Raw genomic sequence first — 16,636 nt, 5'->3', positions numbered from 1 at the left:
ACTTTGTTGGACAAGAACTAAAGGTAAGACAATTCCATTATATTTGTGAGAGTTTAGAGACAGAGTTAATTGTAGTAACGATGCGTCTGGCTCCATGCGAATTAGATGACGAATTAGTTAATGATATCATGTCAAATTACGGTAGAGTTATAAAAATAACTAGTAATACTTACCCTGGAACCAACGTAAAAACTGGAACGTACAAAATCGTTATGATAACCAGAACGCATATCCCGAATTATATTGAAGTCCTGGGACGGCAAGTACAGTTGTTGTATGTCGGGCAAAAGAAAGAATGTAAAAATGTGGTAGTAGAGAACACGAGATTGTTAACTGTACAGTTAAACTGTGTTATAATTGTAAGAGTTCCTTTCATTTAAGGAAAGATTGTGACAGATGTTATAATTGTAAAGGTTTACATGATAAGAATAGTCGATGTCCTGAGCCAACTTTCGCGGATATTTGTAAAAGAGGGCCCAGAAGTAAGAGTATGGAAAGAAAACGGCGAAAAAAGCTTAGAAAGATTAACAAGAAAAGATAGTGTAGTAAATAATGTAGAAATAACAGAGAGAAACGATTAAGCAGCAAGAAGTGGGGACAGGAAAAGAAGAGGAGACAGACACAGACACAGAGGACAAAAAACGTAGGAGAGAAGATGAATTAGAAAGCCCAGGATTTGTAAAGCAAAAAATGGATAATATAGAAAGGGAAACATACATTAGAGAATCGTCATCTATAGATTATAAAACAATTATGGCACATAATAATAAGAGAATTAATAAGAAAGTTAAAAGAAGTTCATTACCTGAAACCGATAATGGATAAGTTCCTAAATATAAGAACAATTAATATTTCTGGATTTAAGGATATAACAAAACAAATCGAGATATTAAATTTAATTTTAAATAGTCGTATAGATATATTAGGAATACAGGATACTAACATTGAAGATTTCGTTGAATTAAGGGCATTAAGAAGAATTTTTACAGAATATAACATTTATAGCTCGTTCGCAATTTGTAGAAGTACTGGAGTATTCCTTTTAGTTCGTAAAAATATTAAAGTACAGGATTTTAAAACAGATTGTAAAGGGCGTGTAGTTACTGTTGATGTAGAAATTAAAAATTATCAGGTTAGGATTATCAGTGTATACGCACGTCCAAACGCTGCAGAAAGAAAAGAGTTTTTTAAGAATTTTATTGCATTTTTAGTGGGTGGAAGAGAACTTATAATAATGGGAGATTTTAATAATGTTTTATTTGTTTTAGATAAAAATAGGTCTTTACAACCTGACAATTCATGCGGAATCTTACGTAGCATTATTGCTGATTTTAAACTTATAGATACTTACCGTTTCTTTTATCCTTCGTATTATGGTTTTACTTGGCGAAAAAGAGGGGTTAGTGAGCGATTGGATCGCCTCTATATAACTGAAAAATTGAATAATATTTTAAGTATTAATTTAAATGAATTAATCCATAATAATAGAAAAATCTCTAATCATAAAATGCTTGAAATTAATATTAGTATAATAGATAAAATAAGAGTACAAAATAGAGTAAAAATTACAAAAGAAATTTTAGATAATGAAGAATTTGTTAAACAAACTAAAAAACTTCTAGAGGATAATAAAAATACTATTAATTGGGATAAGTGGATAAATATTAACGAGAAAATTAATGAGATAGTTATAAATACATGGAAAAATATTAAAAAGAACAGGTTCAATTATTTAAAGAAAATGCAGCGGGAATTAACTAAAAATATATTACAAGAAAATTATGAAGAAATTGAAAAATTAGAAAGAAAGATTAGTATAGAAATAGAAAAACGAAATAGAGAGAGTTATTTTAAGTTTAAAATGAATAAATACAGTATAAAAAAAAAAAGCTGAAAAACACTTATATTCGAAGAAAATTAGTACAGAAAAATCTTTAGAAATTAATCAATTAAATGTAAACAATAATATAATTACCGACACTAAAGAAATACTTACACAATTTGCTGACTTTTATACTTACCTTTTTAAAGAAGTTGATTTTGATTTATCCTACTGGGATGCTGTGATAAATAATATAGTACCTGTAAAAGAAAAAGAAGAAAACATTAAATAAAGAAATTAGTAAAAAAGAAATTGCTGATGCGATCCAAGAGCTGCATACACATAAAGCACCTGAAAGAGACTTTTTAAATGCTGAGTTTTATCGTTTTTTTAGCGAGGATTTTATCAATTTACTTTATACATTATACAATTTTAATGATTTTAGCGATTCTTTTAGTTATGGAAAAATGGTCCTATTGAATAAAAAAAATATGATGGATAAAAATGTTACTAATTTTAGACCCATTACACTTTTAAACTTGGATTATAAAATATAAAGTTATATTATTTCTAACCGTTTAAAAAATATTTTCGGTTTTTATATTGTAAACATGCAAAGTGGTGGAATCAGAGGTAGAACAATACATAATAATCTCTTTTGCATGAAAACTATTTGTGATCTATGTTTTTTGGAACCGTCCGCTCTCCATCCTCTCAGTTGATGTTAGTAAAGCTTTTGATACTGTAAATAGACATATCCTATGGTGATTTTTAGAAAATTATGGCTTAAATGAAAATGAAATTAATTTTATTAAACGTTTATATTACTTACCTTATACCTCTATTTGTCTAAACGGCCAAATGTCAGAAGATATATCTTGCAATATTGGAGTACGCCAGGGCTGCCCTGCATCAATGATTTTATTTACCGTATACATTAATGTTTTATTAGAAAATATTTATAAAGATAATTTGGTTGATGCAGTACATGTTCCTGGGATTAGTGAAAAAATAAAATTTATCGCACACGCCGACGACATCAGTTTTTTTATACCTAATGATTTTACTCTTGAAAGAATTTTTGAACATATACAAATTTTTAGTTCTCTAACAGGAATGAAAGTAAATTATAATAAGAGTAAACTTTTAACAATAACAGGTGACTTAGGTAAAAATATAGATAATATTGCAAAGGTTCAAGACTTAAATATATTGGGCGTATGGTTTGGTAAAAATGCACATGAAAATAATTACAAGGAAATTAAAAAGAAAATAGCTGAAACAATTAATGAATGGAGTCAACTGTGGTTATATCTCCCAGAAAGAGTTTCCATAGTTAATAAAGTCATATTGTCTGCAATAAACTATTTGTTATATTATGTGAATCTAAATTCTAATGAGTCTAAAGTTATTGACAAATTGATTTTTTCGTATGTATGGAATAGCTCTTTTGAGCCATTAAGTAAGAAAATTATGAAGAATAACATCAACTTGAAAAGATAGGGAGTGAAGGATGTTAAAACTGTTGAAGTTTCTTTACAACTGTCTATTATTTTTAACAATCTTATACAAAAAGGTCATTCTGTATTCTATATCATACAATATATTTTAGGACCAGTTTCTAAACGCGTGTCTGGTAATGATAAACTATTTCCATTTTTAATGAGTAATAAACGATCTTTTAAGAGGTGGCGTGATCTTGTAAATAATGTTATGAATGAAAATCCTGATATTCTTAATAATGATAAAGTAAGACCCATTGAATTTTATAAAATTTTATTTAAACCCCATATAAATGATAACATGCAAAGTAGCCAAATTAATTGGAGTCCAATCTAAAAAAATATACACGCCCTGCCAGCAGAATGAAAAGAAATACCATGGCGAATTCTCAATAATATAGTAATCACAAAAGAATACCTATTACGTTTTAATATGAGAGATAACGCTAACTGTCCTAGATGTGAAGACAGAAAATATTAAACATATTTTTTATGAGTGTAATGTTGCTCAGTCTGTATGGGGGTGGTTAGCAAAAGTTTGGAAAATTAACATTACATGGGAGATCGTTAGATATCAAGTTGGTTATCACGTTAGAGGCCAAAATAAATATTTCCTTAATTGAATGATCGCCCTAATTAAAAGATCGTTGTGGAAAACTAGGTGCTTAATGGTTTTTAAAAATAAATGGTGCTTTCCATCCCTTTTAGTATTAAAAATTGAACAAGAAGCAACTTACAAAATTATAAGTGATTACTGTAACATGCCCCAAAGAGAAATTAATGTAAACTACAATGGTACTGAGGCCATAATTAGAGTAAGCGATTTTAAAGTGTCTTTTTGTAATGATTAGTGATGTTACTACTAACTAGTTAATTGTTTGTTTTACTAATAATATTTGTAGTTGTATTATACATTATACATTTATATTTTTTAACATTCAGTTTTTAATTTTAAATTTGTATTTCTTATATTAATTATTTGTATTTATCTTTTATATATTATTTATTCCTGTATTATGCACTATTTAAATTTAATGTTATATTGAATGGTTATAGTGTTTATTTATATTTTGTAAATGAATTTATATTAATACTTACCTTATCGTTAATATCCATGTATGGCTATCACCTAGAAAAAAGAAAATTTAAAATTAATGTTTAAATTAATATTACAAATACTTACCATTTATTGTAAAATTATTACCTTTTAATACCTGAGCAAATTGTTGTCTTATATAACACTGTTTATATTAAGTATAATAATTGTCAGGATAATTGAATGTTTTTATGTTTTTTCTTTAAATGTTTACTAATTGTGTCAAGTTTATATTGTAAATAACCATTTTTTGTAATACTGGTGATAAGTTTAAAAGCTGAATTAGTTTTGCGAAAGGCCAGAGGGGTTTGGACCTTTAAAGCATGTATCTTTGATTTTTGTTTGCTTGTAATCAGCCGTTATCTTGTTTCAAACTTTCACCACATCAGTATCTGTTCTTATCAGCTTGATATCTGATAGGGCCCCCATCGGGGGCCTTCAAATATCATCTGGTTTTTGGAAACAGGCTGGGAACAGAGGCTTGCTCCCTCCCGGCCACGGGTTGCCCGAGTATTGCACTACATCTCGGGATAGCCCACCCCTTTGGGGGAAATAAATAAGAAAAATTAGAAACAGACACAAATTAAGAAGAGAAAGAATTATTTCTCAACGTAATGTTTCTCAAGCTGATAAGAACAGAGTTGAAATAATTTTAATAAAAAAATTTTTACACTCCCTGTATTTTATTTGATGTGGCAGAATCAAACAATTAATACTACATGGCGGCAAGTAGTCACTGTGCAGCGATTAACAAATAAACATTAAACAACGAAGAAGCAAAAAAATTATTTCCCAAAAAATTCGAAAAAACCAATTTTTTCGAAATTTTCCATATGCAAAAAATCGAAAACGGAATCGGCTGTTTTCGTACAATAGATACACACGCTTGGAACTTTTTCGGAAGGGGGAAACAATTATATACTCGGACTTGCATCAGTACCACGATTACGCACCGGGACGAATGCCGGGGGCGTTTTCCTCCCTCTGGCTACTGATGGTCGAAAGGATTATTTGGCACCTATCTACACTTTTAAATGCGCTATCCAGTTACTTCCTGAAGCTTTTATCATCTCACCATTCTCCTCATTGCCTGATTTTCTGCGCAAAAACTGCTCCGTACGAAATGACGTCACAATTGAGGACATAGGAAATGAAAAAGACGTCTCCACACTTGGCGCGTCGGCACTTTTGATCTGTTTTTTATCGCTTCTCGGCCTTATTGGCCAAGATCAAGGTTTGGTCCTTGTTTGGCAAAAAATTTAATTTTTGTCTTTCTAGCTATTGCCTACTGTGGATTGCTGACTGTGCTTGGACTGTACTGGATTGGATTAATTGGAAGCTCTACCTGGTTTTATATCCCCTATTGGTCATTTTAGAAGTCTACAGCCTTTTGGTGAGTTGTGTTTTTTCCGGTTTTACTTTTTGCTGACTCTACTGCTAACACTCCGGCGGAAGCCGAGGCCGTCAGATGGGAGAGCCGTCCCCGTCGACGAGCTGGGCAGCGATCGTCCAAGAATCCCTAGCTGAGAGGGATGATGTTCCCTTCAGCCACGATGAGCCCTTCTCGCCTTTGGAAGACTTTGGTGGAGCAGCTATGCTACTGGGTGCTTCGATGGACGACCTGCAGACGAAGGAAAATCCACTGGAACTGGAAGAAGAGGATTTTGAAAGAAATAAAAATATTTTACAATAAGATCAGTTAGATTAACAACTCAAGAAAGATTAGACACTAATGAACTGATTACGGCGGTAGAAGAGAAAATAAGAAGACCAGGATGTGTGCGCCAGGTGTGCTTTAGGCCAAAAGGTATTGTGGAGCTTGGACTATCAACTGTTGAAGAAAAAGAATGTTTAGTGGGACAGGACATAAAGGTCAGAGATAAAATTTATACTATAGAAAGTATAGTAACGGAATTACTTGTGGTTACTCTTCGGTTTGCTCCCTACGAGGCGGATGAGTCTGTAATTAGAAAAATAATGTTAAAATACGGAAAAATTATTAAAATAAGTACGGGTTATTTACCTAATACAAAAGTAAGGACTGGTACGTTTAGGGTTACTATAATTACTAGAAAAAGAATACCAACAACAATGGAAATATTCGCGAGGCAAGTTCAACTATATTACGTAGGAAGCAAAAAGGAATGTTTTAGATGTGGGGACATTACTCATGAGATACGGGAATGCCCTGTAAAATTGTGTTATAGATGTGGTAGTAAGACCCATCTAGTTAGAAATTGCAATGCATGTTATAACTGCAAAAAGAAGCATGATAGAGGGGAAGAGTGTCCCAGTCCATCGTTTTCTGAAATATGTAAGCACGGGCACAGAAAAGTTAGTTTAGAAAAAAAACGAGAGAAAAGTATAGAAAAACAGAACAGAGATAATCTAGATGAGTTAGATTTAATAGTATTAGGAGAGGTAAGCAAACAAGTAGAAGAGCAAGAAAAAGTGATAGAAGAAAATTAATTAGAAGGGCTAAGAAAAAAACAGGTATTAGAGAAAGAGAATAAAAAAAAGTGGTAGAGGAAAATAAAGATAAAAATGAGGAGGGAATAGTAAAGAAAACAGTAAAGGAAATGGAAAAGAAAAATAATACCCCAAAGGGTAAGAGACGAAATAGTAAGGAAAGGGAAGTACAATCTGCATCAAAGAAACCAAATAGATAAGAGGACTTATCAAGTTCATTAAATTCACAACTAGGAGAAATAACTCAGAGTTTAACGGGACAGATAGATTTAAAAATCAAAAGATAGATCATGGCTAACGAAAAAATAATAAATATACGATTTATTAACATAAATGGTTTTCGCGATTACTGTAAACAGATTTATATTTTGAATTTAATATGTACAACAGAATTGACATTAATAGGATTACAAGGAACCTAATGTAAGAGACTTAGATGATGTTCGGAAATTAAGAAAGGTGTTTATGGGTATAATATTTATGCAGCATTTGCTACCCAGAGCCATACTGGTGTTCTTTTTCTAATTAGAAAAAATATTAAAATACAAGATTTTAGAACAGACAGCGCGGGAAGATTGATAGCTGTAGATGTAGCATTTGGTAATCGTTTTATAAGATTAATAAATGTATATGCGCCAACTAATGTATTTGAACGAAAGGAATTTTTTAGGAATTTAACTGATTTTTTAAGAGTTGGTAGAGAGGTTATTGTTTTGGGCGATTTTAACTGTGTCTTAGATGTTTTAGATAAAAACGGCCCTATACACCCTGATGGTTCACGAAATGTTTTACGATGTATTATTGATGATTTTTATTTATGCGATGTGTTTAGAAAAGTTTATCCATATTACCCGGGGTATACATGGAAAGGGAGGGAAATTGAAGAGCGACTGGATCGCGTTTATGTAACTAAAAGTATAGATAAAATTATTAAAATTAATACTTACCCATTAAGAACTGAATTAAGAGATTTGTCAGATCATAAAATGGTAGATTTAAGTATAAGATTAACTAATAAAATAAGAAGAGAAAATAGAGTTAGAATTACTAGAGAGATTTTAAAAGATAGTTTCTTTGTTAGTGAAATTAATAAAATAAATGAAGAAAATAAGGAAAACGTAACTTGGGATAGTTGGATAAATATAAAAGATAAATATAAAATAATTTTAGAACAAACTTGGAAGAAAATAAGGAAAGAACGTTTTACTAAGATAAAACAAATGCAAAGAGAACTATCGGAAGCAATTATACATAAAAAAGAGGAAGATATAAGTAAATTAGAAAGTAATATAACAAAAGAAATAGACGAGAAAAACAAGGAAAATTCTATTCGTTATAAAATGAATAGGGTCAGTATTAAAAGAGAGGCAGAAAGAATGATATTTGAGAAAAAAGGAAAAATAAAGGAAGGATTAGAGATTAAAAATATAAAAGAGAAAGATAGAAATATTACAGAAACTCCTGAAATTATTGAGAAATTTCATATATACTATACAAATTTATTTAAAGAACTTACCTGTGATGAAACCTTCGAGGAAGAATTTTTGGGGGGAATTGATCCTGTAAAAGATAAAAACGATGATATTATTAACAAGAAGATCACGAAAGAAAAGATAAGAGACGCGATTCAGTCGCTGCATGTTGGAAAGGCACCTGGGAGAGATATTATAAACGTGGAATTTTATCGCTTTTTTGGTGATGTTTTAATTGATATACTTTATAAATTATACAATTTTAAAGATTTTAACAATAGTTTCTGTCAAGGGAAAATGGTATTGTTAAATAAAAGTAGTAATATGGATAAAGATGTAACTGATTTTAGACCAATAACACTCTTGGATATAGATTACAAAATATATAGTTCGATAATAGCTAAAAGAATTGAGTCAGTATTTAAGGATGTTGTTGATAATGTACAAAGTGGTGGTGTGAAAGGACGCTCAATACAGAATAATATTGTATTCTAAATTTAATTCAAGAAATTTATAAACAAAGACAATCTGCACTTTCTTTATTATCTGTCGATGTACAGCGAGCATTCGATACTGTAAATAGAAGTGTTTTATGGAAAGCCCTTGATCGTTTGGTTAAATACAAATGAAATATATTATATACAAAGATTATATCAGATCCCAAATACGAATATATATATAAATGGAGAGACATCAGATGATATTAATTGTAAAATAGGAGTCAGACAAGGGTGTCCCTAGTTCAATGGTCTTATTTACGATATATATAGAAATCTTGTTAAAAAGCATTCAGAAGATATATTAATTGATTCTATTTATATACCTGGAATGCTCAGAACGAATAACTTATATAGCACATGCAGATGATGTGACTTTTTGATAGTTAAGAATTTAGTTTAAATAAGATTATCGATAAATTAGAGAGATTTAGCAAATATACGGGGATGAAATAAATAAAAAAAACAAAAATTATGGATGTAGTAGGAAATATTAGCTGTAATATAACTGAATTCGAAAAAGTTGATACTATTAAAATTCTAGGGGTATGGTAAGGGATAAACTCGAAAGAAAAGAATTTACATGATATGAAAGAGAGTATAGATCTTGAGAATTAATACCTGGAGTGAGAATTGGCTGTATATGCCCGAGAGGGCACAGAGTTATAAATAAAATATTGATTCCTAAGCTAATTTACAAGATGTATATTACAGTTTAACTAAAAGAGACATTAAAAGATTTAGAAAAAAGTATATATACGTACCTCTGGAAAAACACATTTGAACCTGTAAGTAGAAAGATTATACGAAACTCTATAGAGGAAGGTGGATGGGGAATTTAAGACTTAAAGGATTTCGAAACGTCGTTACAGCTAACAACACTGATTAACTCGTTAATTTTAAATAACCACCCTTTCTACTATATCACTCGCTATGTTCTTGGTCCAATTACTAAATGTTTTATTGGAACTAGTGCTAATTTTCTTTCATGGTTAATAATAAGAAAAAGTTTAGAAAATGGAGACAGATTATACGTATAATTATATAGTGATTTTAGTCATGTTTAGACTTTAATAATAGTATTCGCCCGAGTTTTATTTATAGATGCATTCATCAAAATTTTATGAGTAACAATATGTTAAATTCTACTTATAATTGGCCAGCTATCTGAAAAATATTTTCTCACTTCCCACAGAATGGATAGAAATATCTTGGAGGATCCTACAGAATGTTGTAATGTGCAAAGAATTCTTGCACGTCTACATCATAGAAATAGAGATTCGAATTGTTCTCGTTGTGGAAGAAATGAATCGATAATCTATTTATTTTATGAATGCCAGAATCGCAAGATCGGTATGGGCTTGGATTTCCAAGATATGGAGAACACCTATAAATTGGGAAAATGTTAAATTTCAAACAGACTTTGTATTAAGGAATCAGAGTGTATATTTATTAAACTGCTGGGTAGCTTTAGCCAAAAGATTAATATGGAAAACTAGATGTATGTTGACTTATGAAAGAAAAACGATGGAATGCTTCCTTAGTAGTAAAGAAAATTAAACAAGAATTAAGCTTTAAGATTAGAAGCGATTTTAGAGAAAATGACTAAGAGAAGAGATTGATACCTGTTATAGAGGAACTAATGTAATATTTAAGATAGAAAATGACAAGATAATATTTAGGGACGAGTGGTGATTTAATTTAATTAATTTTATATTTTAATTTTTACTTACCTGTTAGTGGGTTTTAGTTATCCTGTCTTTGTATATTAAACCTGAAAAGAGAATTTAGTTAGTAAATTGTCTATTTTGGGATTAAATGTTTAATTTAAAAATACTTACCTGTTGTTGTATTATGTTATATACATTTTGTGTTTGTTTTGTAAATTAATAAATTAATATAAATGTCGGGCTCTTGTATGTTAATGCAAGAGGTTTCATGTTTAAAGTTTAATTTTTGATATATTTAAGTTGTTTTTTGTTTGATCTTGTTATAATTGTCGGGCTCTTGATGTTATAGCAAGAGGTTTTATGTTTCATGACTTAAATTTTATTACTGTTTGGTTTAATTTAATTTATTTGCATGTTTGTAAAATACTGTGTGTTTCTGATCATTGTTATGTTATTAGTTTGTGGAGACAGTCAGACAACGTACTGTTTAAGTGTCTGACTTATGTAATTTTGTGATTTATTCTGTACTCCACAAACTTTTAAAACACAGTATCTGTTCGCCATCTTTATCCTTGGTGAGTATATTTCTGAGTATTTCACTTTCCTACCAATCTTCGTATTTCAGTTGTTGTGCCTGCCTGCACGTTTGAGACACAACGTGTATTCGCGGGTTCAGCTACAAAATCTATATCTGTCCCCCTTACCCTACTGGGTGCTAAGCTAGCACCAAATTTTTCTTCTTCACCTCCCCCTGTCTATGGGCCTATTCTGTTTCCCCTTCCTTCACTATACTCACTTTTGATCTTAGCTGGTGTTGTTTTTTATCCCTGTGGATAAGTTCCACGCTTAAGCTAGCGATTGTGCTTTTTATTGGATTAAGTGTGTGTGTGTGTGTGCCAGTTATGGATACATCTAGACCATCAACTAGCTGGGCGGATATCGTCAGAGGAGACAATGACACTGACATCGATGAGTCCAACATGGATACATTGCCACCGCAGGTAAACCTTGGATAAGTTAAAGAAGTATGCACAAATCCGATCAGTAAGATTCACATACGTAGAAAAAGTGGATACTGTGGAATTAATCAAAGCAGTAGAAGAAAAACTAAAAGAAGAGGACTGTGTGTACCAAATTTGTTACCAGCCGAAGAACAAAGTAGAAATCACTCTGCAGAAAGTGGAGCAGAAAGAGAAGATAGTAGGCCAACAAATCCAGGTAGGAGAATTTTTATACACCCTAGAGAGTCTCGAATCTGAATTAATCACGGTTACTGCCAGGAACGTACCGGGGGAAATTGATGAAGGGATGTTAAAACAAATTTTCGGAAAATACAGGAAGGTTTTAAATATTTACCCTAAATTCCACCCCAACACCAAAATTAGGAATAGCATCTACACCATTCCAATAGTCACTAGGAAGAGAATTCCAAGTTGTCTTGAGGTCTATGGTAGGAGAATCCAAGTAGTATATGTAGGAGTCAGAAAAGAATGCTTGAGATGTGGAGATTTAGAACACGAAATAAAAAATTGCCCAATAAAGTTATGCTTTAGATGCAAAAGTAAATTCCACCTTATCAAAGATTGCCCAGCGTGTTACAACTGTGGCAATATTCATGAGAAAAAAGACAAATGTCCTCAACTCTCAATGTCGGAAATAGTTAAAAGAGGCCCCAGAAAAACATAGTCTAGAGAAAAAGAGGGAACGTAGTCTAGAAAAAATAAACAAAGAGAAAGAGAAAGAGGAACAAATGATAAACACCAAAATAGAATTAGATGAGACAGAAAATGGAGGGGAGAATACCGAAACTCAAAAAAGTGAGGAGAGAGAAAGACCTAACCAGAAAAGCAAACACAAAATCTGCCAGTGTAGAATTAGAAAAAACTCAACCATCAACCCTGAAAGAAAAGGGAAAAGAAAAGTCAGTAGAGAAAGAATAAACAGAGAAAAGTAGTCATAAAATCCACTAGCCCCTTAACTGAAATCATGAGACGTGACGACCTAACAGAAAACCAAAAAATTGCAGAGCTTAACAAACAAATAGGGTTAATGGCAGAAAACTCAGGCATGAGAAGGACGGCATCTGTGTCAGACCTATATAGAATAATGAAGAAGACAGACCAATCCACCAATAATGTATAGTAAAAATAACATCAATAATAAAAGCTTAAACATTAATGGTTTTAGAAGTGAAGAGAAAAAGATTTGTGTGCTAAACCTATTAGTTACACAACATACAGATTTAATACTTCTGCAAGACACTAATATTGCTGACTTTAATGATTTAAGAATGCTTAGGAAAATCTTTGTTAACTATAACATTTATGCATCCTTTGCAATAAGAAGAAATACAGGGGTTATCACGATGATAAATAAAAAGATTAAAGTTCAAGATTTCAAAACTGATTCAGATGGAAGGGTCATGGCTATTGACATACTTGTAAAAGATAAATTTATCCGCATCATTAACATATATGCACCACCCCAAACTCCACTCAGAAAAGAATTTTTTGCAAACTTAAACAGATTTCTTATAGGCGGAAGAGATATGCTACTTGCTGGGGACTTCAATAATGTTCTGCATAATATTGACAAGAATAGGCCCCTGCATACTGACGGTTCATGAGGAATCCTAAACAAGCTTTTGGAGGACTTTTCTTTCATAGACACCTATAGAACTATTTACCCTCAGTCCCCTGGATACACATGGGAGGGGAGAGGCATTCTAGAGAGACTGGATAGAATCTACATCAACGAAAATATAGGCAGAATTAAGAACATTACAACCTTTCAGCTAATAAATAATGGGCAGCGTATCTCTGATCATAAGATGGTAGAAATCGAGCTAGAAATAGTTAACAACACTAAAAGGCATAGGAATATTAGGATTACTAAAGAAATTTTAGATAATAAAAAATTCCAAGAGAAAACAAAAAATTTACTGGATAAATATACAACAGATATTAGTTGGGAAGAATGGAACAACACTAAATCTGAAATAAACAACATATAAAGGAAATCTGGAAAAAGAGAAAGAAGGAAAGTTTTAATAATATTAAACACTTACAGAGAGATCTAAGCAGAAAAATTATTGAAGGGAATGAAGAAAAGATCAAGAAAACAGAAAATAAGATTAGTAAGATGATTGAACTAAAGATGAAAAAAAGTTATGTTAGATACAGAATGAATAGGCTGGGAATAGATAGAAAGGCAGAAAAAACGGTTTTTGAAAAGAAAAATAAAGAAAAAGAAACTCTAGAAATAAGTAAATTAAATATTAATGGTGTAATAATTAAAGATGAAGATGAAATAGTCAAAGAATTCACCAGATTTTACAGAAAACTATATGATAAGCCTGCTACCAATTGGGACTATTGGGACCTCGTGACGCACAGTATAGAACCTATAAAAAATAAAAATAAAAACATTATAAATGAAGAAATTAGCAAAGAGGAAATAAATAATGCAATCAATGAATTACATCCAAGAAAAGCCCCAGGTATTGACAAAATACCTGCTGAACTATATAGATTCTATAAAGACTACTTTAGTAACATCCTCTATCATCTCTTTAAATGTAAAAACTTTACTGATTCATTTCACAACTGGACAGATGATACTAATAAATAAAAAAGATAGTGACAACATAAAAGCGAGTGACTTTAGGCCCATCACCCTATTGAATCTCAACTACAAAATCTACAGCATCATTATTGCTAACAGCAGTGGCGTGCCGTGACATTTGATGACAGGGAAGCTGTGTTTCTGTAAGAAGCGACTTCCAGGAGCAATCAGTTAATTGCGCATCAGTGATGGTCTAGGGCAGTGGTTCTTAACCTTTTTATACTCGCCGTCCACCAAATATTTCATAATTTTTTTGTGACCCCCATTTTTTAATAATAATTTATATTTGATAATTGATAATTTATCTATAATAAATTGATTTTTTTATTATTGCTTTATTTTTTTATATAATAAATGTAAATCATAACTTTATTATTTCATTATCTATTTAAATAACATTCAAACTTAACAATTAAACATGAAAACTCATTAATTTTTAACAGAAAATAAAATAAGAAACATGTCGATAAATCGATCCAATGTCGATGCTAAAACTAAACTAAAACTAAAACGCCCACTTGTGGTAAGGATTTTGCATATCTTTTGCAAAAATATTTAAATTTTCAAAGCCTACTATTTTTCCTAATTATTTTTAAAATTTCAAGCATTAATAGTTTCTTAAAATTGCTTTGGAATAAAAGAAGTAAATACTGCGGTGTAAGTAGCATATTTGCATTTATTTCTTCTGTACTAACAAAGTTGTATGTAGGAAGAAATAAAAAATAAATAAATAAAAACTAAATAGGAAAACTTTATCTTTCTTATTTCACTTTTCAATACGATATTCGGATTATACATCAATTTTCTTTTTATTATATTCTGAAGAGAAATTTTGCATAATTTGGCGGCCCCGGCAAACTTCTTATGGACCCCCAGGGGCCGCGGCCCCCTGTTAAGAATCACTGGTCTAGGGTCCATTCGTATTCATTTGTTCGATAAGCCAGTAAAAACTGTAGACTTCTCTAAATGTATTTTTAATATCACAATTACATTCTGAATCGCTAGCCACGATATAAGGGCTAAAATTAAAAATAAATTATAAAAACTTACTCGGTGAAATAAAATGTGCGGTGGATATACATACCTGGTACAATGTATTGTTCGATTGTATTAATATACTTTTAAAGAAAATTATAATTAAAATATAGCTTTGTAAAGAAACGTACATAAAAATAACATAAAATAGTCATTACTTTTTAAATCTTAAAACAATCCACTTAGTCAAATATCTTGATACGAGTAGCTAATGGATGAAACTAGTGACGGTTTAGGTAGGTGTGTAGTGAGTGTGTGCGTGCCAAATCCCGAGGGTGCCGATACCGGTCAATGTCAAATGCCTCTTTTGTCGCATCACTAGTATATCTCAAAGGATGTCACAGAGGCTGTTGTAAATTTTAAACGTTTCTCACCATAGCTGTAAAAATCTAAATATGTTAAACTTAATAGTCATTTGTTTTCTAACTAATTCGTTTTAATACCAGGTGTACACGGAAATCAGTTTCCCACTGTACTGAGCGAGTGATTGGTTCTGTTAAGCTTTTGTTGAAGTAAAATTCTGGCTCTTTCAACAGGGTTTTATTTATGTCCCCATTTCCTAATCTCTTAATTATTTAGTCACTTCTTAAGTAGAAATAAGTCGAAACCAGTTACTTTGTACCTGAATATCTGTAGTCTTGGGAAAACAGTGGAAAGACAAATTTTTATGACAACGGATATATAAATCGTAAATTTAAGGAAAATAAATTCTAGAGCTTTTTTTGTACCATTGTATGTACTGTACGTCTCATTCATTAAATTTGGTTGTAAATGATGCTGCCAAAGTAACAGTTAATTTTTAACACTGTACTAGAATTGTACACGTTTTTTCTGCATCCCCTTACAGATGGGACGTACTAAATCGTAATATCACCGGTTTAACATTGAAATCCGTAAGTAATATAAGATGGGAGAGCGGCATAAACGCAGAATAAATATATCAAATATTTTAATGGATTTTTTTAAAACTCCTGTCAACTATACAGAACTATCATAAAAACGTGCCAGTTAACTCCTATCGGTTGGGTTGTTATAAATCTAGTCTAGGGTGGGCAACCCTTTTTATAACATGCGCCAGAATAAATTTTACGTTTTTTTCTGCGCCGTAGTAGTTAATTGACGCCTTCTTGTGACTCGCAATTTTTTTAGTCTGCAAATATGAAATAAATAAATAAAAAGTTAATTACTACATTTATTTTTTTATCGTTTTCGAAATTACAAAGAATTGGAAAAATAACTAATTAATAGTTATTTTTCCAATTTAATAATCTATTAAAGATCTCGCGGGCCGGATAGAAACTTTTCGCCAGCCGTAGCTGGCCCGCGGGTTGCCCGCCGTTGATCTAGTCTGCTCATGTTTCACATAATCGGGCGAGGGTGGCCGAATATCTAGCAGGCGGCTAACAGCCCACAACGCTCCGGGATATAAAGTCGCGTACTCTTTACGCG

General features: G+C 31.4%; 1 non-coding gene across 1 annotated transcript; it reads left to right on the top strand.

Moving 5' to 3' along the window:
• The first annotated feature begins 4,779 nt into the window (after window positions 1-4,779).
• On the top strand, window positions 4,780-4,964 carry LOC136978410 (U2 spliceosomal RNA). Its single transcript, XR_010881221.1, has one exon. It is a non-coding gene; the product is annotated as a U2 spliceosomal RNA (small nuclear RNA).
• The last annotated feature ends 11,672 nt before the right edge of the window (window positions 4,965-16,636 follow it).

Source organism: Centruroides vittatus, unplaced genomic scaffold, assembly GCF_030686945.1.
Source record: "Centruroides vittatus isolate TY-2023 unplaced genomic scaffold, ASM3068694v2 contig_532, whole genome shotgun sequence".
In the NCBI taxonomy this organism is placed as follows: Eukaryota; Metazoa; Arthropoda; class Arachnida; order Scorpiones; family Buthidae; genus Centruroides; species Centruroides vittatus.
Note: the sequence above shows the minus strand (reverse complement) of the source record. Positions and strands in the feature narration are given on the sequence as shown.